A 22,862-nucleotide genomic window follows, 5' to 3' on the forward strand; every position below is an offset into this window, starting at 1 on the left:
AACTAAAATTTAAAACTCACTAAACAGCCAATCCCTGCAAAGCATTACCTTTCCCCTACAGGTAGTATGAAATGGAGCCCAAATGACAGGACCCCATCTGAGCCTCCCCAGCTCCCCTAGTCTGCACAAACCCACTCTATCAATCATGGCAGGATAATGCATAGAGGCTGCACCTGTGACAGGAAATGATTGAGTGCTGAACACAGGGCCTGCTTCGCCTGTCGCTTTGTGCATTTGTATTTCTCCAGGGCCGGTTTGAGAATTTTCAGAACTTGGGGGCGGGGGATGAGCGATTCCTATTGTATTTTGAAAAAGAAGTAATAATGCATTTTGATTATCAAGACATAACACAAAAGAGAAATTAGGCAGTAAAATGCCCTGGTCCACTCAGGTGTGTGAGAGCACCCGGGTAGAACAGGATGCAATATTATTAAGCTGTAATTTAGTTTAGATAAGCAGAGGATGCTGAGCATGGCTATTCTTCTGGAGATGCCTGATTCTCTAGTTGCAAAACAGACATTTGTTCCTTTATGATCACACACACACAAAGAACAAAAGGTCCAGGCTCACCTATTGTCCACAAAGACTGTAGAACCTACCTAACTTATTTGAGGACAGCAGCGACAAAAACTACTTTTTAATTTTTTAAGTTCTTCCTGATGTTTTTTGGAAACCTCTGATTTACTATCATGATCTAGTTATTTACATGGTTTGAGGTAGTGCCATAATCTGTTTTTAAGACATTGTAGCTGCAGTGTAGTTTTAAATAATTTTCTGCTGATTCAGCCACTTACCGAAAATATATGTGGTGAAACCATGAAGTTTCTATTTTACAGTAGTCAATATTTTATTCGAGTTAATCCTTCCGCGTAGGATATATTTTTGCATTACACCTGTAAAGAATATTGATAACATATTTTATTGTGCACTTTGTTCACATAATTCGAGTCTGTGTTTCTAAAATGACTAATTACTTTTATTTAAAAAAATAACATTATCTATTAACGAATGGTGAGAGCAGGGACTAAACAAAAAGTAAAAACTCCAAAACTCTCCCTACCTAGGGTGTGGGATAGGGGGAGGGAACGGTAACAATAAAAACATCTGAATATGTAAACTCAGTTTCTCGGGTTAGAATTTGCATTTTTGTCAGAACCAGAATTCGCTGTACAGGACATCATCACATGCTCAGACTTCTAAAACATTTCATGGAAGTGTAGACTGTTTACCGGATGCCCTTTTATTTTTGCTGTGCAGGATTAGTCCCTTCTACTTCCTTAAGTGTAGGCAAATAAAATTACGGAGAAATAAAATGACTGCAGCCTTTGAGCGCTGGTTTGTCCTAGGACAATCGGATTTCACCGGGTAACGTATATGCAAACAGACACGTCCCGTTTATTTCATTGTTTGCACTGCGGAGAGTCTCCGCCGCTCTCCACGCCTTTGTTGACCTACCGCCAGCAAAGTTGTGTGGTTATAAATAGATAGAGGCAGCTGATTAAGAAGCGGGGGGAGTGACTTTCTCTGGGCTCTTACGGATCAATCACCGCTAAGGGGATGTAGGTTGAGGGGAAGGAAGGAAGTAAACCGCGGGGCACTTTGGCTAAGTGAAACCCAATTCCTTCGCCCCAAAGCTGTGGTGGCCAGACGTGCGCGACCCTCTAGACCCAAAACAGTTTTAGTCAGCAACGGGTCATCAGCAGAACCGAGAAGACGGGGTGGGAGGTCTGGCCGGTCTGAAATAGGGGAGAGGTGCGGGCTCATCACCGAGGCGGTGGGGCTCGGCTTACTGTCTAGAGCCTTGAGGCGCTCCCGCGTGAGCCCCGCTGCTTCCAGTCCGCCCTCGCCTGGCCCGGCGCGGGTCGCTCCCTCCTCCCCGTCCCGTCCCGTGAGGTCCTGTCCCGCACTTTCCCCGGTCCCGTGCGGTCCTGTCCCGCACTTTCCCCGGCAGGGGGCCCAGGTCGAGCAGGGCCAACCCCGCGCGCGCAGCGCCGGACCCCTCCCCGCTGCCCAGGGTGCGGCGGCTTCCGTCCGCCCAAACTGGGGGTGTCTCCTCCATCACCCCTGCCGCGGCTTCCCAGTCGGAGTCGCGCTGCGAGGCGAAGGAGGCTCGCTCCTCCGCGGCCGGGGCCTGGGAGTGCCAGTGCGCCCCCGAGTGAGCGGGTGGGGACGGCGCGGAGCCGCCGACCCGCTGCGGGCCCTCCAGTCCCGGGCGGAGCCGGAACCCAGAGCGGCCCCAGCCCGCGCCCCCGCGGGGACGCGAACGGCGTCTCGGGACCGCACCTCGGCGGGGCCCTGCCCTGTCCCGCCGCGTCGCGGCCTCCCCGCACCCCACGTCCCGGTAGCCGACCGAGAGACTCTCACGGCGGAGTTCCACAGACCTCCTTAGGTTAAAGGAACCTCGCCTTGCCCCCCACTAATCGGCTAGAGAGGGAGGCCGGCGAAACAAAAGCCGTAGAGGAAAATTAAGCGACTTCCCTCTCGGCGGGGAACTTGGAGGTGTGGGAGAGGGGAGCGGCGCGGGGCGCAAGGAGAAGGAAGTGCCGACCTGGGTTTCCGACGAACCCCGGGCAGGGGGAGGTGGGGGGCTGCTGCGGAAGAAAGACAAACATCTGGGGATCGGACCATATGCCAGAGCTTTGTCTTGTCCTTCAAAGTTCGGCTGCCCTTGAAGTGATTTGTCAGGCGGCCCACGGGTGACAGGGAGGATGTGCAGCGGGGAGCGGGGGCGGGAGACGCCTGGGGGAGAGGAGAGGGCGAGAAGAGAGGGGAGGAAGGGGGGACGCCGACAAGAGGGGGAGCAAAGTGACCCCGCCGCCCGAAGAACGGCAGAAACCGGGATCGCGGAGGTGCGAGCCCGAGCCCGGGAGCGGAGCGCTTCCCAGGGAGACGCCAAGACGGCGAGAAAGGAGGAGCGGGAACGCAGAGGTTAAGGGGAAGGAAGGCCGAGGAGAAAGAGCCAGAGGACGGGAAGGAGGAAATAGATGGGGAGAAGAAACTGAAGATCAGTCGTTGAGGTGTATTAAGAAAGAGGACATGTCGCCTATTTTAGGAAAAGTGGCTTTGAGCTCCCCCCGCACCCCCACCATTTTTTCTTTCTTTTGCCCGCCAACCGCTGAACTGATTAGACTGTAATTAAGGCCATAAAGCCCTCAGATTATACACCTGTTTATTCGCTGAAGTCGGGGTCTCATCAAGCAAATTAGCTGCTTCCAGGCTACACATTGGGCCTCGAGCTTGCCTGATTAATGAAGTTTATTGGGAGCTGTTAAAAGCATTAACTGGAGAAAATCTCAGCAATTCGTCATATTTAAGGGATGGAAATTAAATCTTGCTATGCAAATGAGAAAAAAATTTTAAACCATCTTTGGGGGGTTACTGTCTGCATATTATTTTGCTTTAAAATTCTGTTCAGGAAATAGGAATTAACATGAAATATTATTTGCCCTTAAAGTTATCAAAAATACTGAATCGCACCTTATGTGGCATTGTGGGGAGAGAAAAAGAAAACATAAGGAAATTCCCATATAGTCCGTTTCCCAGTGCAAAGAATTTTCTAAGACAACTAGTCACAAAGCCAACTTTCACGAGAAACCCAGTTTTTAAAATTAAAGTTAATGTATCCAGTTACAGAATGAGATTTGGGGAGTAGTCCTTCAAGGGGTTTAATGTTTGATGGTGGGTGGGGGGGACGATGAAATCATCAGAGAGAGGAGGGGAGTTCATGTAAGTGCCCTGGATAAGGAGCACGTGTGAGAATGGCAGAAAAGCAGTAGAGTGGCAAGAAAAAGTATCCAAAATGAATCAATACTCTCATAAACTGGCTGTAGAAAATGTTTCTGTACAGTGTTTTTTACTGTAGCCATTATGGTTCTTTGGACAGGTCGGAGAAGGTGTGATTATGAAAATAAACAAGGGAAGTGAGGGAAATATAACCAAGTGGAAAAAGGAAATGGAGTGCAAATTGAGAACATAATCCAGAATTTGTAAAGTATGTATTTACTTTAGGTGCTGCTTGGTAATATTGCCACACAAATGTTTATTAATGGTTGCAATTATATAAGTGACGGGAGAGTGATTTCAGTACATTAATTATGCTTGAAAAAGGGGGGAATCTCTTTTCTACAAGAGTAACAAGAGTATATATATAAATGCCTTCTATTTCAACAAAATATTGAAAATAAAAACGTAGTGAATAGATTATTTTAGTTAACGAAAAGCTTATTGTAATGCCAGTCTTTCCAGATTTATTTTTAAGTCATTTCTATTATTTTTTCTAAGGGCATTTTAGATATCAGTGGAGTTTGAAATGTCTGTTTGACTAATATTTGTTTCAGGACAGTGTATGTTTTATAATTTCAGTAAGATATATAAAAATAGAGTATATGAAATAGAAACTCTATGAGACAAAAGGGAGCGGCATAGCTAATAGAAAATTAGGTAATTTTAAAGAAAATTTATCTCAGTCACCTCTAATCAATTCAGTTTTAAAGTATTTTATAGATTTTTATAGTTATTCTCACTAATATTGTACTTCAAAATTGATTTTCTAGTTAATTTTAAATTTTTTATTTTAAAAAACTTAAAGCATTGAGATTTACTAATTTATCTTCCCTGAATGAAGTTACTTATAGTTGGCTAAAGAAAGTTACAGTAATCATTCATATTAATATTTCTATTTTAAAGGTTCGAAAAAACTTTCAAATTTATGCATTACTCTCCTTTGGTGTGGCTATAATACAACTTTGTGAAACTAAAAAAATTTGTAAATTTAAAGTCTAGGAAACCCAACACCACCACTTACAAACATAGATAACCTTGAAAAATAGTCATTTGTCTTAATCTTTAAAATTCTTTAAATTATTATCTCCTAAAAACTTCAATATATTCTAAATTTGAAACACAAATTCCCTTTTGTTTCTATAAATATTATGTACTAATTATAAAATGATTATTTTAAACAAAGGAACTGTAAACATTTTTATTTTAATATTGGAAATAAAAAATCGTCTAAAATATAGTTATTGGTAAGGAAGAAAAATTCTTGATACGTGCATCTGATACTATTCCTTGGATTATTAGAACACATTTTTCACTAAACTAATTATTAAAGGGTTATTCAGTAAAAGGAACACCTATGTAAATTAAATTCATTTTTGTTCAAGCAATACAAGTTTTGAAAAGACCTGTTCCTCCTATAATTTTGAAGTAACTTGAAGAACAACAATTATCCTTTGGGCTGAAATCAGTCATTTCTCAGGACTTTGCTTTACTTTTAGTATTTAATTTAAACATATAAATAGAAGAGAGATGAGTAAATTATCTGAGGGTATTCTAAAAATACATTTTGCTGTAAATACATTTAAAAATATTTCATATCGCACATTTTTAAGATTAGAACATTTTTAAATGATCCTATGCTGATCTTAGGATCCTTGTCACTGTGGTATCCAGTGTCTAACGGTTCATTTAAAATATGGATATTTTTGTACAAAGATAATTTGCCTTTAGAGTGTACAGTCATACAGCGTGGGCTTCTGAGCTACTAACTAATGGGTATCTGTTATTGTCATTTGTATTTCTGATCTCTAGAGTGGTATGGATAAAGAAGGTCAAAATGGTCTCTGATGAAAAGAAACTTTTAAAACGCTTGGAAAAGTTAATGAATTAGATTTCCCTGCACTTGAAGATATTAGGATTGGGAGATCAAGACTCCCATCAGCCAAATCAAGAATATTCACAATTGACAGGAAAACTCAAAGTTTCTTTTTCCCCACCAGAGAAATGTCTCCCACCGCCATAGCTAAACAGTGGTAAGTCATAGAAATGATTACATTAGCTTAAAGAGACGGTTTCCTAAGCGATAAACTTTAAGTGCACACAACCTAGTTTTTATTTTATTTATTTCATGTTTTTCATAAGTGCTTGAAAATACTTCTTGTAAAAATGTCCTTTTTAACTTTAGTAAACTTGTTTTCTGCTGTGGATAAAATTACTGTGTAATAAACTGTAGTTTTTTTAAAAGTCTTTGCAGCAATAGTGAAAGTTCAATGAAAAGAACCTAACTAGAAGAGATGTGCAACACCCCTTTCTTTTTAAATAGCCTTTAAATGATTTACAAAATAAAAATGCTAGTTCGGTTTGCCTTAAATAACCAGTATTTCACCAAATATTTTCTGCGTTCTTAAATGTTCAAAATATTAGCATATAAAAAGAATTCTCTCTATGTGTTCTTTAAGACCCACTGCATTTTTATCAAAGCCTTCAAAAAATGCAGTGTTCTAAGACATAGTTTAATATGACAGTTGGTTTTAAAAATATATTCTTTAATTTTTATGAAACAGTATGTGAAATAAAGAAATATGGCATATACCTTTGAAGATGAGTCAGGATTTCAATAATATTCAGTCGGTATGCTTAATATACTACATTTCATATTTTTGGTTCTTAGAACTGAGAGCTTCTTTGTAGAAGCTGACTTAAATATTAGAATTTATAGTTGGAACCTGTGTCTTGGTCATTTTAATACTGTAAAATTATTAATGGAAAAATAGGTGCGTGAAGTTAATAGTTGATAATAGTGTCATTCTCAACCATGCAAATTTTGCTCAAAATGAAATATGTTTTATTGTATATTTCCAGGGCAGGCTTTTGAGTCTAGAAAGGTCAGTAACAGGATTTTATTTTGATAGATGATATGACCTAATTATTTCACATGTTGCAGAAATCCAAAGTGGGTAGAGGGTGCCTTTTTTTTTTCTTTGAGGTAAGTCTAAATTGCAACAGCTAAAATGCCTTCCTGTAATTGTAATGAGATCAGTGGGTTTCAAGTATGGAATGAATCAATTATTGTAAGCAAAGCCCCTGCGTAAATCATGGAATGCCAAACCAACCTCAGGATTATAAAATGAATCTGTGACAAGTATTCAAGGTTTCCACATAGTCTCAATAATGAGAATGAAGTACTTACTATTAAGTGAAAGCAAAGTTTTATTCACTTACTAAGGAATACATGCATATTTATTAAAAGAGGACAGATTGAATGAAGCTTTTTAAAAAGGGTATCTAAGCAGCATTAAAGATAGAAATCTGTGATAAATATTATAATTTATATTAAAAAGAGAAAGATGCCAAAAGCACATTGAATGAAATGAGTGAGACATAACTATATTAACTGAAAAATAATAAAGTAGTTCTTTTTATTTTAATAAAACTTTTTCAACATCAACAACAATCAAAAGATTATTATAAAAGAAATCAGGACTACCACAGCCAGTCTTAGCAATTCTTGGAATTTGATGTCTCTCAACTGGGAAGAATAATAGAATGTAAAGTTTTAACAGAAATGAAGACAGGAAAATGTCAATTGTATTATTTTTGATATACTGCCGTAAGGCAGACAGATTCTAAAAGGCTTGGGAGATTTGGCTGAAATCAGATAGTTCCCTCCTGCAAACATTCCAGCAGTCTCCTTGCCTCTTTCTTTTCCTTTCCTTTCAGAAAGCTATCACATTAATTTGCTGTAACTAGTTGTTTAGTAGCTTTACAATTTACCATTGTTAATGCCAAGTCAAAAATGTAAATAATAGTAGCATGTTTACCAGTCGTTGCCAATTTACTAATACTTTAATGCTTATGATAGGGTGTATGTGGTTTTTTAAAAATCATGTTCAGTGATGCAAACAGAATATACTTTTTCCTGGCTTTTCCTGTTCCAGTTACATACTTCTGGAAATTATTTAGGTTCTGTACTACCTAGAGTCAGATATTAATTAAACTAATAAATATTAAACTTAAAATCTTTTTTTTAAACTTAAAATCTTAATACACATAAAAACTTTAACACCAAAGTTCTTCAATTACTTTTACATATTGTTTCTTATATTTCTATTAATGTGTTTCAGGGATTATACACAACTAAAAAGTATGATTCTTTAAAAGCATGAACTAAAGTCTTAAACTAAATTAAATATTCACAATACATTATATATAGCTAAGTGAAAAGATGAATTTGTATTATAATAATTTTGTGCATTTGGGGTGTAGCATATACAAAATTTAAAAAAGTATAATACTCTGATGTTTACTGTTTTCCATTTAAAATTAGGTAAATATGTTAAATTATGCTTATGTCTCAAGAAGATTATGAATTCTGGCATAGATGTTATAGATATTTGTGCAAAAACAACACCTATGTAAGTTAGATTTTATGTGAAAAACAAAAATACTTAAAATATTTTCTCACCTGTTTTTTTGTTTGTTTTTGCCAGAATCAAAAATAAAATGCATTTTGGTATTCTTAAATTATATGTTGTTTCAAATATAGTCATATTTTGGCATGTATGTATGACATTTCTATTTTAGAGGGAGCTCTATTATTGATGTACATGTATAAATGTAAAGCGATATCTCAAAATATGAAACTCATTAGTGAGTTGAAAATCAGCATACTGTAAGTAGGAGCTGTAAATGTATGCCTGAAACAGCTAACATCCATGTTTGTGTATTCATATTCAAAGGCAAGTTTTTGAATAGTGTGCTGGAGGTGAAAAAGAAATGATTTCAGAATAGTGAACATTTACAAATAAAAATGTGTCTACTATGCAATGAAGAATTTTAAATTTGCAGTGAAAGTCTGACATCTGGTGGTCAGAAAGAGGAGCATCAGAAGAGGAGGCTATTGTAAAATTTCTGTTGGCTTTCATAAAATCAAAACCAAATTAAAACTTACAAGAAATTCTTCCCTGTTAAAAGACATTTTATATAATATTTACATCTTATCCTAATGATTTAATCATGAGTCTTCTTTCAAATTTACATTTCCTAAATGTTGTTTATGTTAAAGATATATTTTCAAAAGGATCAAACTATTGGTCAATAGATATTTTTCAGATAATAATGGATATACATTTTAAAATAGTTTAATATGAATCAAATTTATCCAGAGAAAATTAATTTTATATTATACTCTTGGAATCAAAATGAACTTTTTCTATATCTTCCCAATAATCAAATGAAAGAATTAAAAATTCACAAAGAAATTTAAAGTCATCTTTAGCAAAGAGCAAGAATAGCAACTAAAAGGTTCTAAACCTTCAAACTGAAAGGCAATCCTGCTTCTTGATACATATTAAAAAGATAATTCATAGAACCAAACTATTGAAAAGTAATTACCCTCAACCCATCATACTATTTTGTATTAAAATAGTTCAAAAGAATTGCAGAGTTAATATAGCAAACTGTCCTAAGGCTGACAGCCTACTACAATGGAATCTGTTTATATTAAGTGAAATTAATCTTGTTTAAATTATGCAGTAAGTAAATTCCAATAACAATTTCTAAATAAAATTAATATTTCATAAAGTAGACTTTTCTAAGGTGTTTCATCATCTTATTTTAACATGTTCCTCAAATAATTTTTTAAAATATCATTATACAAGAGTGACTAGGTGCGTTTTGTTTACCGTTAAATTTCAAAATACAAAACTAGGAATTAATACGGAATTGGGTATCCTCTTCTGCATATTCAAGGTGAAATGAAGCTACCAGAGGGGGAAGCTTTTGCATAATTTATGTTCCCTAAAAGATTTGACCAAACAGTGTGAAAATTGTTGGGAATTTTAAAAGCGTATCCTGGTTATTGCCTCAAATTCCCATTTTGCTTGGTGTATGTAGGCAGTCTTAGTGCTAAATTTGTTGTTGTTGGTTGTGGCTCTTTGATGTCTTCATCCAAGAGGCAGCACAACACTCAGAATAAAGAATGCTGCTGATATATGAAAAGGTTCCCGTCATTGCAGAGTTTCATAAATCCTTCTGCAGTGGCAGATGTGCAGTAGTATCTTAAGATCAACATCTGGTTGTTCTTGGTTTCCTTATAGTTTTAAATTGAATTAATGTATAGGGTGGATGGTCATACTGGGTTGGTTTTTGGTGCTCCACATTGATGCCATTTGTACAGTGCCGGAGACTGAATTCACAATTCATTGTGAATTTGCTGAATGAACTTTCAGAAAGGCATTTCAGATGCTCAGGAACACTCAGTAGTGTTCAACTGCAATCAAAGACATAAAACTGTTTCTATTAATTTATTCATGCAAAGTTGATTATTTCCACAAATTGAAGAGAGTCTTACATTGCCCTGTTCTTACAGCCCAGGTTATTTTAGGAGTGCTTATCAAATAATAAGGACTGTAGCTTTCTCTTTAGAGATGTTTAAAATTCTTATATATTATATAATTATTGACGTGATTACTCTATTTTAAAAACTGTTTCTCCAAGTGCTTTGAAGATAGGAATTCTTTCTTAGCAGAGACTTATAAGTAATGCAAAGTAATTTCAAAGCATTTTAGAATAAAACTAACTCCATATGTCCATTAACAAATATTAGTGTTCATTTTCCTCATCAAAATTGCCAACTTTTCTTTCTTATAAACATTAATATATTTTTCATTCTAGAATATACTTTTTAAGGCCTCTTTAGATGGGGAGCCTACATTCTTTCCTCATAACACCCTGCTGATCCTGATGTGAGTACCTTGCTGTTTACATAGGTCTGTGGAAAAAGGACAGTATCAGTTTTTCCTCACCTTTGATTTCTCAGTGCCTGGCACATAATAGAGTTTCAAAAATTATTTTTTGAATGAATAAATTAATGAATGAATGCAAAAATTCTTTCCTTTTTTCCCCTCCAATATCGTAACTTTTTCCTAAAAGAAAGCATAAAATTGCATTGTACATCTATCCACACTTGAGAGAAAATAGTAAGACAAATGATTACAACATGCACACACAGACACTTTATGTGTGAGGACTTTAAAGGATCTTTTCTTTGGACAGAAAAAAAAAGTGAGATGAGAATCATACATCACAAACCTTCGCAATTAAGCAATCCTTGGGGTCCATGTTATAGAACTGAGTACATGAAATAGGTAACGTTTTAGCTACTAATATCTGCATTGATAATGTTTATACAGTGTGATACCATCTGCTGCATGAACATTTGCACATATTAATGGGCCCTGAGCTTGCAATGATATATCTTACATGCAGAAGCATGTCAGAAATTTGTAACATCAAATATGTGGGCCTGTAATAGGCATTCCATTATCACATTAACTATAATCTGAACATTTGGTTTTCCAATGATTTTACTACAAAATTCATATTTTTAGACTCCTCTTCATTTTCATATCTTCCCTGGTCAACTCCTGATCATGTTACTTTTTCCCCTTTGATGATATACTACAATATTTACCCCATCCTCTCATTTGCTGTCAACAGCTCTGTTTTACTATATAACTATTTACAAATGTCATAATTGTCTTTCCCAAATTGTTGTAATGTCTCCAAATCAGGGGGTGTGTCTCCCCTCTTTGGCATTCATATAATACACTGAACCAGGGTTTTCAGAGATAATGTTAACTTTTGAAGTGCCAGTACTAAATATGTCCTGGATGTTTCTATAGAAATGCTACTAAAATATAAATGCAGCTTATATGGAACATAAAATGTTTTCTTCTTTGCCAGTTTATCTAATGTTGTCTGGTCCCGACACTAGTCACTCTCAGTACATTATTTTTTCATAGTGCTAATTGTTATTTAAAATTATTTATTGTTTAACTTGATTATCACCTATCTCCTTCAATAGAATCTAAGCTCCATGAGGACAGGGACTTTTCTGCATTATTCATGGCTGTATCCCCAATGACTAGACCTATGTCTGTCTATAGGAGGTGCTTTGAAGTGCCAATTTTCCCTTATCCACTCCATTTGGAGTTGGTATTGTACTAAGATTAGCTTCATAGTGTTAGAAGGGCATTGAGAGTGCATTTAATCTCACTGTCCACCCAGAACAAGAATCTACTGTAGTAGCTTGGAGAGACACTCCTGTGGCCTCTGCTTATATTCTCATGTCAGTAGGTTCATCGCATATTGAGGCAACCTGAGCCATTGCTGGAAAGCTGGTGTGACTGGAAAGGTCTTTTGTTGAAAAGTTAGCAGATAATGTTGTATGTTTTTTATCATGTACAGCTTATGTTTCCTTTTTTTGTAAGGATTTGAAACCTGTCTTGCTGATTCATTTACTGCAAGCCTTAGTTTTACCCTATGGAACTACAGAAACAAGTCAATTTCTGTGTACTCTTCCAATATGTTTACACACACACACACACACGCATTTTCCTCTTTGAATAAAACATTACTGACATTGTTCGTTCATTCTGCTAGGTGTGCCAGACAGAAACAATCCCCACTTTCATGTCCACATAGTCAAATGGGAGAGACAGATAATTAAACACATTATGTTTGTAACACATGTTAAGCACAATGCATGAATAAGAAGTACAAGATCAAAAAGAACCAAAGTAAAATCTGGTCCAGAAAGGGAGACAGCTCCAAGTTGTGCTGACTGGAAAACAGATGTACAATGTAACATCCTTCTGCATCCCTCCACACCACCACCCTGCCCCATGATGTACATTACTGAAAAACACTTCTGAAAGTGGATTTGTGGGTTTTTTTGTCTAGATGTGATAACATAGTAAGTCTGGTCTCAAGAGAATCACAAGGCAAGAGGAGAGTTTAACCAAAAAGAGCACTTTACATTTTGTTTACTTTTATATATAAGATTGGATGTTACCATCAGCTGCTAGAATTTCATTTTGTTCTAATTTTTGTGTGTGGTCTCTTGAAAGATTGGATTGACTTTCTAAATCTGGTTTTCTACTTTTCCTTTTAAAATGATGTGTGATTCTTACAAGGAAACCTGTGTGTTTTTGGAAGCTGCTTATGTCTAAAATGTACATTTAATTTTCCATTGCAAAAGTTTTCCCTTATGTATATTTAGATTATTAACCAAATGGGTAGGTTCTTGTACTAAATAATGCATGTCATTAGCCATATCACACAAAGTCATTGATCATAAAATTTTTAATGGAGATGCTTAGATGTTACATATCTACTTCTGACTAGACAATCAGTTTGCAGGGTGAAAATTAACTATGGTTATAGGGATTCACTTTTTGAACACATTTTTTCCCCAAATTTGTTACTTAGCTTCAATCTTACTATTTTTTAAAGACATGCCTGCCACTGCTTGTCACTCATACTAAAACACATCATTCTGTTTATATTCTCTCAACACAAACTCATGCTCTCATACATCATTATTCTCTTTAGTTCTTTCACTTTCTGAACTTAATTTGATTCTCGTTATGGGATCTGCGTGGTCCTGGAATTGCATGGAAAGAAATAATGACTTCTTTAATTCTGAGTAACTGAAAGCTTTGGTCATTCCACAGATTTTAGACATAGAGGGAAAACATCCAAATTAACATAAAAGAAAGAGACATGGAGTGACAAACAACACACAAAGGTCTTCGATAGTTGTAGTGGATTGTATTTTCCAAAGATGGCCACCACAATATCCCTTTACCCATAAGCTCTTCTACAATCTTGCTCCTCCTTCATCAAGAAGCAGAATATAATTCCCTTCCCCTTGATTCTGGGAAGGCCTGTGGCTCACTTGCAACCAATAAAATGAAGCAGTAGTGATGCTGCATGTTTTCTGGGCTAGGTCACAAAAGGCACTGTAGCTTCTATCTGGCTTGCTTCCCTCTAGAAGCCTCCAGCTGCCCTGTGAGCAACCTATGTCTAAACTATGCTGAGACCACCATGTATTGAAGAAATCTAAACTAGCCCATGAGCAGAGAACACGTGGAAAGTCCTGAGACCGCATGAAGTGAGTGAGATGCCCAATCAGTCTCCAGCTGATTGCGGCTCCAACCTCGATCGTGCTCCAGCCCCCATTTGACTGCAGTCAGAGTTCCATAGGCAGAACCAGCTAGCTGAGCCCTTTCCCAATTCCTGACCCGCAGAAGCCATGAGGAATAATACAATGAATATTGTTTTAAATCACTAAATTTTGCAGTCATTTGTTATGCAGCAATAGATGACCAGAACAATGACTTTCAGAAATTTGGTGCTGAAGTGAAAGCAGTGAAGGATCATCCCAGCTTTAAAAGCAGTGTAGGCTGAGTTACAGAATTATCTAATCTCCAAAGGTCCACCAGGTGTTGATATTTATATTAAGGCAGTATCTGTATGTATATTTACCATGTTTTGTTAAGTATTGCTGAATTTTATAAAATATATATCACATTCATAAAATCTCTTAAAAATCAACATCCATCTTTTCATTAAATTTAGCAAGAGATTGTATTAGTATGTCTTGTAATAGTAGATCATCAAATGGAGGATTTGTAAACTCTGGATATAAAACAGTGTGCATCAGTTAAGATTACTTCAGTAGCAAGTGACAGAAACCCCTAAGTCAAATGGGTTTAAACAAGAAAACATCATCTCAAAAAATCTAAAAGGGAGGCTGGGCACGGTGGCTCATGCCTGTACTCCCAGCACTTTGGGAGGCCAAGGTGGGCAGATCATCTGAGGTCAGGAGTTCGAGACCAGCCTGGCCAACATGGCAAAATTAGCCAGGCGTGGTGGCGGGCACCTGTAATCCCAGCTACTCAAGAGGCTGAGGCAGGAGAATTGCTTGAACCCGGGAGGCAGAGGTTTCAGTGAGCCAAGATCACACCATTGCACCTCAGCCTGGGTGACAAGAGTGAGACTCCATCTGAAAAAAAAAAAAAAAAAATTAGCCGGGCATGGTGGCGGGTGCCTGTAACCCCAGCTACTTGGGAGGCTGAGGCAGGAGAATCTCTTGAACCTGGGGGCGGAGGTTGCAGTGAGCCTAGATGGTGCCACTGCACTCCATCCAGCCTGGGTGACAAAGCGAGACTCCCTCTAAAAAAAAAAAGAAAAGAAAAAAAGAAAAAAAAATCTAAAATGGATCTGCAGGGATGGTTTGGGCTTTGCTTCCTTGAGTCTCTGGGTCCACCTCATTTTTGGGTTAGCTTCATCCTTATACTGATAGCAAGATGACTGTAGCATTTCCAGCCACTACATATAGGCACAGCAATATCCAGAAAGAACTCTCTTTTGTAATAAATTCTTACTTTGAATGGAAAACTCTTTAGCATTTAGAGTTTACTCATTCAACAGTTATTTATTGAGCACCCGATAAGTGTGAGGCAGTAATCTAAAGCTTGAAATGCAGCTATGAGCAAAATGACAGACCTCCCTATTACAACTCACTCGAATAAATGGGTCACACGGTACCCTATAGCCAACCAATGGAAATAAGAATGGGACCACTATGATTGACACCCAAACCGAGATCTTAAAAAAAATAAAAAAGTAAAAAATGCCCCGCTAAGTTATGTAGAGGAGGGATAGTCCCTTGAACAAACTGGGGCTTTTCTACCAAGGATACAATGGGGAAAGGTATTCAATGGGCAATCAACACTGTCTGCACATAGAACTTATAAGATTTAATTTGTGAAAAGTATGTATTAATAATAATGTAGTAGTGTCTTGGTACATAATGCTAGGTTAAATAACCAGGATTTTAAAATAAGTATATGTAAAATGATCAAAACTATATTTTAAAAAATCTTTTCATATTCAAAAATACAAAACAGCAATACCAAAATGCCAGCGATGTATTGCTTGTAATTTAGGTAATAGTACCATTTGTGTATTTGCGTGTTCTATTTTTCTCCTTTCCCCCTACATTTTCTTTAATGAGCTTGCTTTTCTTTAAACAATTCTTTAAATAAAAAATAAGTTCTTGTCAACTGTGTCCAGATACATTATCCACTGCCTAATTCAAATCAAATAAAACAAATTTATGGAGCCTGAAGTTCCCCAGTCTCAGATCAGAGCAATGACATCTTTATGTTTTTTTTTTTTTTTTCAGTACTTCCATCTCAATCAAGAGACAAGCAATTTTAAATAAAGAAGAACCCCCTTGCCAAGAATCTTTAGATCAATGATCAGGAATATATGATATTTTATAGTTCAAATATGTATCAAACATTACGATGATGATAAATTTACTACATATATTCTTACAGCTATATTTGATTTGGGTTAATGTAAGCATTAACCAAACTCTCTTATCTTTGAATTAATTATAATTTACCAGAAAATCTGTTTTGTGGTATATAGAGAATAGTCCCAGCATCAATATTTTGATATGCCTGGAGCCTAGTAAATTCAGGCCTGAAAATAAGTGGTATATAGTTTGTCTCTCTTTCTCATTACTCTTTGGTTTCAGTTTTCATGGGGACTTGTGTTTGAGGGGCTAATTGTGACCATACAGGTCATTGGGAGACAGACGTTCTTTTGGGAAGAAAAACTATGAAGCTGAAAAGCAGAAAGCCTACTGTCTACCACTGTAATGAAGATAATCCACAAAGTACACTTAGTGGGAAGGGTAAAAATGCTTTAAAAAAAAAAAAAAGCCTAAACAAAACACATAGCATACTTTTCCAGCTGCAGTAACACACCTATACTCATTAGCAGGGCTCAGTTTAAGACTTCAAAAAAGTAGTTATGGAAGATGAAACATTCAAGTGATTTGCTTTTTAAGGGTGAATACCTACAAAGCTGCAGAGAGCAAAATCTCATGGTAAATGTGAATTGATAATCACTTGTGTGCATCTAAAGGACAGGAGAAGCCATATCCAGTTGTAGAGATGTGTTAACTGTTAGCCTCTCAAACTGTTTGCAGGCATACTGTGAGTACTGCTTTTTCCTATCAGTTTGACACCTCAACAGCTCAGAGCTGATAGGATTCTTCATCAATCACCTTGATCACAATGGCTATATGGACAGGGGATTTAAGAGAGCTGATCTCCTCTGTCACTTTGGGCTATGTGAAGAACATTGTTCTTTTTTTCTTTCTTTTCTTTAGGCCATCTCATCCATCAACCAAACTACACAACAATTGAGACCTAAAACTAAAAAACACATATAATGACACTTGGTTAAATGATTGGGCACTGCTAAATCCACAAGGAATCGGACTAACCATGCAATTTAACTTAGAGAATCAGCCCACCAGTGGTTAGATACTCATGTATACAAATGGGTATTTGGCATCATGTATCATGGAGTTACAGTCTGATATTGTAGAGACTTCAAATATCCAGTGTCACAGTATAGGTTTTAACAGTGAAATGAAAGTCTTTGAAACCTTTAAATAAATACTATGGTGAATAAACCAAAAATTACATTCTTAAAAAAGAAGTGAATACAGAATGCAAACAGCATGGCAAGTAAGTTTTCAAATGTGGTACAGATGCAGGAGTTTGTAGCCTATTGGTTCAAAATAAAATGTAAGCAGGGGATGGATGTGTCAGCAGGAGATGTAGTGACGTGGCCTGAGAAACATGAGTAACATAGTTTCAGCAATCCGTAGGGACAGCAAGGGAGTCTCTGAAGGCTCTGACACCTTGGAGGTCACATCTCCTTCTGAATTTAAAGGTGCCTTATTTTGTCTTTTACACCATTGAGTATGATTAAACTCCTGCTGTTGTGCTAAATTTCCAAGATTGTGAAAAGTCAGGGGAATTAAAAAGGTCACTGCAGTATTTCATTTCACTAGCAAATCCGTGGAATAATGTTATAGGAGGACACAGGAAATTACTCAAAAAGGGAACCTGTATCCAAATTCTGGAAAATTGGAGTGGGGAACCTAGGTAGGAAAGAGATGACTTTTTCAAGTGTATAAGCACAAAACTGGACTCCTTACCATGTGGTATCTTCAGTCAAGAAAATTGGGATGCCATTTTAATAGCAAAAAGAGGCTAGATTCTGGTCACTTAATGTGAAGAACTGTCAGGAGTTAGTTGCAATCTCCATCTTCCTGTGAACATCTGAAGTTGTTCATAAAATTAGAAATACTGATTCCACACCTTAGTACCATAAAATAACTACATAACGTTAACCCTCCTATTTTAGCATAATACTACTGGTTTATCAAACTAGAAGTAAAATTTTAAATGTAAGTAGAAAATTAAGAAATAGTGAATTCAACAAAGACAGAACAGGGGACACCATAAGAAATAACAAGTAAAGGGAGTTAGCGGTACAATTCTTCTCTTAAGGAGCTTGCAAACCAACAGACCAACTATGTGCACAATAATCTATATGGTCATAAACCAACTTGAATCGAGTACTGTTGGTAATTGCATGCAATACAGGATACATGCTTCCTATAAAAAAAGCCATTGGTATTGGCCATTTTTGGCCATTGGCCATTACACTATGTAAATAAACATAAGCTATTGTTTGACAAAATTGATAGGTACTTTTATAGTTAGATGAAAAATCAGAGTTGTGTGCTGCCTTTGGTTTTCCTGAGGCAAGGACTTGGTTGTAGGTAGTTTAGGCAGGAAGTGATCCTAGGAAGCATGAGCGAGGGAGCAAGGAGAGCAGGTCAGGAGAAGTGGAAAAGCCAATCAAGCTCCATCATTAGCAATCCTTGTGGGCAACTGGGGCTCTCTCCATCCCACGGAGGACCCTCTAAGGAACCACGCAAAATGTGCCTCAGAATTGTGCCCCACAATTGTGCTTCCCAAAGATGGAAATCTGGGGCATTTGTCCATAGACTCTTGTCCACCCAAAGTTGCAACGTTTCCTGGGAAGTGATAACTCTTCTGCACTTCTAAGCTGTGCTTGCACATACTTTCAGCAGATTTTGAAGAAGAAAACTCTAGGGCAGAAAAGAAGAGGGAGCCTGCAGCAGAGACAGGGGTCATGTGTGGGGAATGATCACTTCAGCCACTGTGAAGTCAGGTGGGCTGAGTGATGTGCAGCCAGGCACAGATAAGCCCCTGAATTATTTTCTGATCTATTTGTATGCTTATATGCTCACCTGTTCCTCCTTGGACCCATGACCTTCATTAAGGAGAAGGCAGATTTGTCCAAACGCAAGGAATAGAAAAGTCGGAAGTCCACTGGACTATTCAGGAATTAAACCATAAATGTGACCTTACTATCTAACCAGCCGACTTAACTGGTATGTAGCTATAGGTTGTTTTTAACAGATTTACTGAGGTATAATTGACTACAATAAATTGTGCATATTTAAAGTGTATAATTTGATAGGTTTTGACACAAACACACATATATATGCATATGAATAAGCATATACATATATATACTCCCTGAATCATCACCACAATCAAGTTAATGAATATATCCATTATTTTCTGTTTGCATATTGTTTTGAGATGTTATAATCAATTACTTTCCATTGCTATTATTTTCATAATAATAACTGTTATTATTATTAATAGGGAGTGATGATTAGGTAGATGAAATGACTATTAACTTTCTTTCCCAGCAAAACTTCACTTCATTCCCACCTGCTTATGAATGGAAAAGATCATATGGACTTGAGCATCAGGTAGACCCGTTTTGAATACTAGTTATTTCTCTCAATTACTAGTTGTGTGGCCTAGGGCCAGCCACTTAAACATGCCTTGTTTCTATATATTCAAACCATGGATTATGAGGCCTCTCCTACCGTGTTGTGAGGATTAAAGCTGAATGTCAGGCATCTAGAGCTGCATACAGCACATAGTAGATGTTCAGTAATAAATTCTGTTTTTCTACCTCACAGTTACTGTGAGGTTTGAAATGCTTACTATTGGGAAGTTATTCAATTTAAAATTTAATCGTGTAATTGTTTGAACTCTTTAAGGAAAGAAAAATATTTCAGAGCTCCAATAATGAACCATTTCGTTTCATGATAATGTTCCCTTCTCTTCTCCCTTAGCATGCACTAGGCCAGTAATTTACTATCAACTGGTCAACTGTCCCAACAATGCTATTGTCGGGGCCAAGGAAACTGTTACGATCTTTTTTTGTTAGAGTGACAAAGGCCCAACTTACATTAACATGAGCTCTGAAGGCATGATCTGACTCATTGTAACTGTATTTGTCATTTGACAAGGTACTTTACAGAGGTGTTTTTGTATGTAAAATATAGCAGTGGTTACCAAACTTGGAATCAGATTCATTTGGGACCTTTTAAAAACACAGATTTCTGGACTTCTATGTAGGCCGATTGAATCAATTCCACTTGCTAAGTATCCAGCAACCAGTATTTGTAAGAAGTTCCCCAGAAACTTCAAATACACTAGAATGTGAAAAAAATAGTGCTAGAGGAGTGTCACACTGGTTGTCACAACCACAGAGAAAGCTTATGGAATACCAGAATGCGCACAAAGTCTGTTTTCTTAATATACAAATGTGTTTATAATTCTTTCTGTAATGTAGAAAATGGAGTGCACTAGTCTGTTCTCACACTCTATAAAGAAATACCTGATACTGGGTGACTCATAAAGAGAAAAGGGTTAATTGGTTCACAGTCTGCAGGCTGTACAGGAAGCATGGCAGCATCTGCTTCTGGAGAGGCCTCAGGGAGCTTCTGCTCATGGCGGAAAGCAAAACGGAAGCAGGCACATCTCACCTGGCTGGAGCAGGAGAAAGAGAGAGATAGGGGAGGTGCTACATACTTACAAACAGCCAGATCTCTTGAGAACTCACTCACTCTCATGAGAACAGCACCAATGAGGATAGTGATAACCATTCATGAGAAACTGCCCTCATGGTCCAATCACCTCCCACTAGATTCCACCTTCAGCACTAAGGATTACAATTCGACGTGAGATTCAGGCAGGGACACAGATCCAACCATGTCATGGAGAAAGGATGTTTAAGCAACCTTTTTGACTGTGGTTTAAAGTCAGCCTTGTCTGCCCTAACGCTGGCAGATGCAACACCTGCGACTTGGAAGATGTTACCGGGGAAGCACAAACTGCTAACAAAAAAACATTAATTTTCTTTCCTGTAATTTGGGCTCCTATTTAAAGCTAATATAATTGTGAGACCAAGCTTTGTTTAATATCAACAGATGAGCTTTCTAAATGTTTCAGTTTGATCTTTGTCTAAGTATTCAAGGATTTAGTGGTTATCTTTAGTTTATCCAATCCATTATAACATCTACCTAGTCCATATCTTATGCAGGTCCAGCAGGATGTATATAACATAACTAGATTGTTTCTACCATAAACATGCATTGGGTAAAGATGAAAAAGGACTATTAGACATTAAACCACTCAAGCCTAAACACATAGGAAAGAAGATATAGGTAGGTAACTAACACCTTTCAGATTGCAAAACTAAATTCTTTCAGACTCAAATAACCTTCTTGGCATTTGTGTTAACTAGGTGTGTAGATTAATTTGTTTGTTTAGTAGAGAAGTCATTTGTCTTGCAAGTCTGCCTCCCTAGGTAAATAGAGAGATTGTTGAGGGCAGGGACTTATTTCTCTTTGTAGCCCAAACATCTAGCATACTTAACACATACTATATGTTCATTATATGACCTAATGAATTAATGCATTTATTATTAAGCATTTAGCAAAATGAATCTTAATCTTATAATCAAACTCATATATGTATTAGTACTTTAAAAGAGGCCTCATAAGCAAGACATGGTGGCTCACGCATGTAATCCCAACACTTTGGGAGGCCAAGGTGGGCAGATCCCTTGAGGTCAGGAGTTCGAGACCCGACTGGCCAACATGGTGAAACCCTGTCTCTACTAAAAATATAAAAATTAGTCAGGCCTGATGGCACATGCCTGTAATCCCAGCCACTTGGTAGGCTGAGGCAGGAGTATCATTTGAACCCAAGAGGCGGAGGTTGCAGTGGGCCAAGATCGTGTTGCGATCCAGCCTGGGCAACAGAGCGAGACACTGTCTAAAAGACAGCCTCATAAATCTGCAATGGTAATTTACCTCTGGTGATTTTCTGCCTTCAACTTCATCCCTCTGCAAACCTTCTTCAGCCTGCCACCAGAATAATTTCCCTAAAACTGAAATCTAATCAATGATCCTGCTTAACACCCTTCAAAGCTGTTGCTCCCAAGGCAAAATAAAAAAATAAAAATTAAAAATAAAAAAAACCTCCTTGACCTGAAATACCAGGCCAACATAATTCAGTGACATTTTTCACATCTAGCCTCTTGGAATCTCAGCTAGGGTCTTAGCAAACCACCCACCTTCTCCTGTTCTCCCAGACCTCCTGTCCTTATCTATTCTCCTTTTCTCTACTCAAGTGTCTTGGTTCCTTGAGACTCAGCACAGTTATTGCTGTTTCTCAGAGGCTTTCCCTGATTGTCTGGCCTGAGTCCCAAGCCACTCTGTGTGGTCCTCCTGGGCACCCCATCCACTATATGTTGCTTTGGTTACTCTCTCCAGGAGTTAACATGATGGTCTCCTGGAGAGCAGAAATGATGACTTATGTCTGTGTCTTCAGTGACTATCATAGAGCCAGGCACTTAGTAGATTGTCACAAAGCTCAATATTTACTGGGGGCTTATATGCAACATGACAGGGAGAGCTACTAATATTTCTTGAATGCTTATGCACTGTGTTAGATACTTTACATAAATTATAGTTTAATACTCAGAATAACTATGAGATAGATAATGGGATCCCCATTTTAGAGATGATAAAAATTAGTCATATTAAAAGAGGAGTTACATGATTTCTAGACACGTTGTTATTTTAAGATCCTGGGCTTAGATCTGAAAAAATAAAAATGACAATTGAAAAATTTTTGCTTAAGAAATCAAACTTATTCAGATAGTTTTTTAAAAAAAAGTAAATCAGAAGTTACTTCTGATTTGTTGCATAAATCTAGAGAAAATGCAGAATAATTTTCGTATTCAAATCAAAACCATCGTATTGAGAGTTAATATTTTAAAGTTTTTTTTTTTTTTTTTTTTGGTACACATGAGATCTCGCTATATTGCCCAGGCTGGTCTCAAGCTCCTGGCACAAGTGATCCTCCTGCCTTGGTCTCCCAAAGTGCTAGGATTATAGGCATGAGCCACTGCCCTGGCCTCAAGTCTCTTTTTCAAATTAAACTTTTAATTTTGAG

The 22,862-nt window shown here is 37.4% G+C and overlaps 1 long non-coding RNA gene across 2 annotated transcripts; it reads left to right on the forward strand.

Annotated features, from left to right (window-relative positions):
- Positions 1–2,304: 2,304 nt before the first annotated feature.
- LOC131381867 (uncharacterized) lies at positions 2,305–15,892 on the forward strand. Of its 2 annotated transcripts, none has more exons than XR_009210889.1 (5): positions 2,305–2,499; positions 3,884–3,991; positions 5,593–5,813; positions 10,456–10,526; positions 15,818–15,892. It is a non-coding gene; the product is annotated as an uncharacterized LOC131381867 (long non-coding RNA). The 2 variants fall into 2 exon arrangements; XR_009210888.1 differs by lacking the exon at positions 15,818–15,892 and adding an exon at positions 13,619–13,878.
- Positions 15,893–22,862: the final 6,970 nt, after the last annotated feature.

The sequence above is a fragment of the Hylobates moloch genome, unplaced genomic scaffold (assembly GCF_009828535.3).
Source record: "Hylobates moloch isolate HMO894 unplaced genomic scaffold, HMol_V3 SCAFFOLD_18, whole genome shotgun sequence".
Classification (NCBI taxonomy): Eukaryota; Metazoa; Chordata; class Mammalia; order Primates; family Hylobatidae; genus Hylobates; species Hylobates moloch.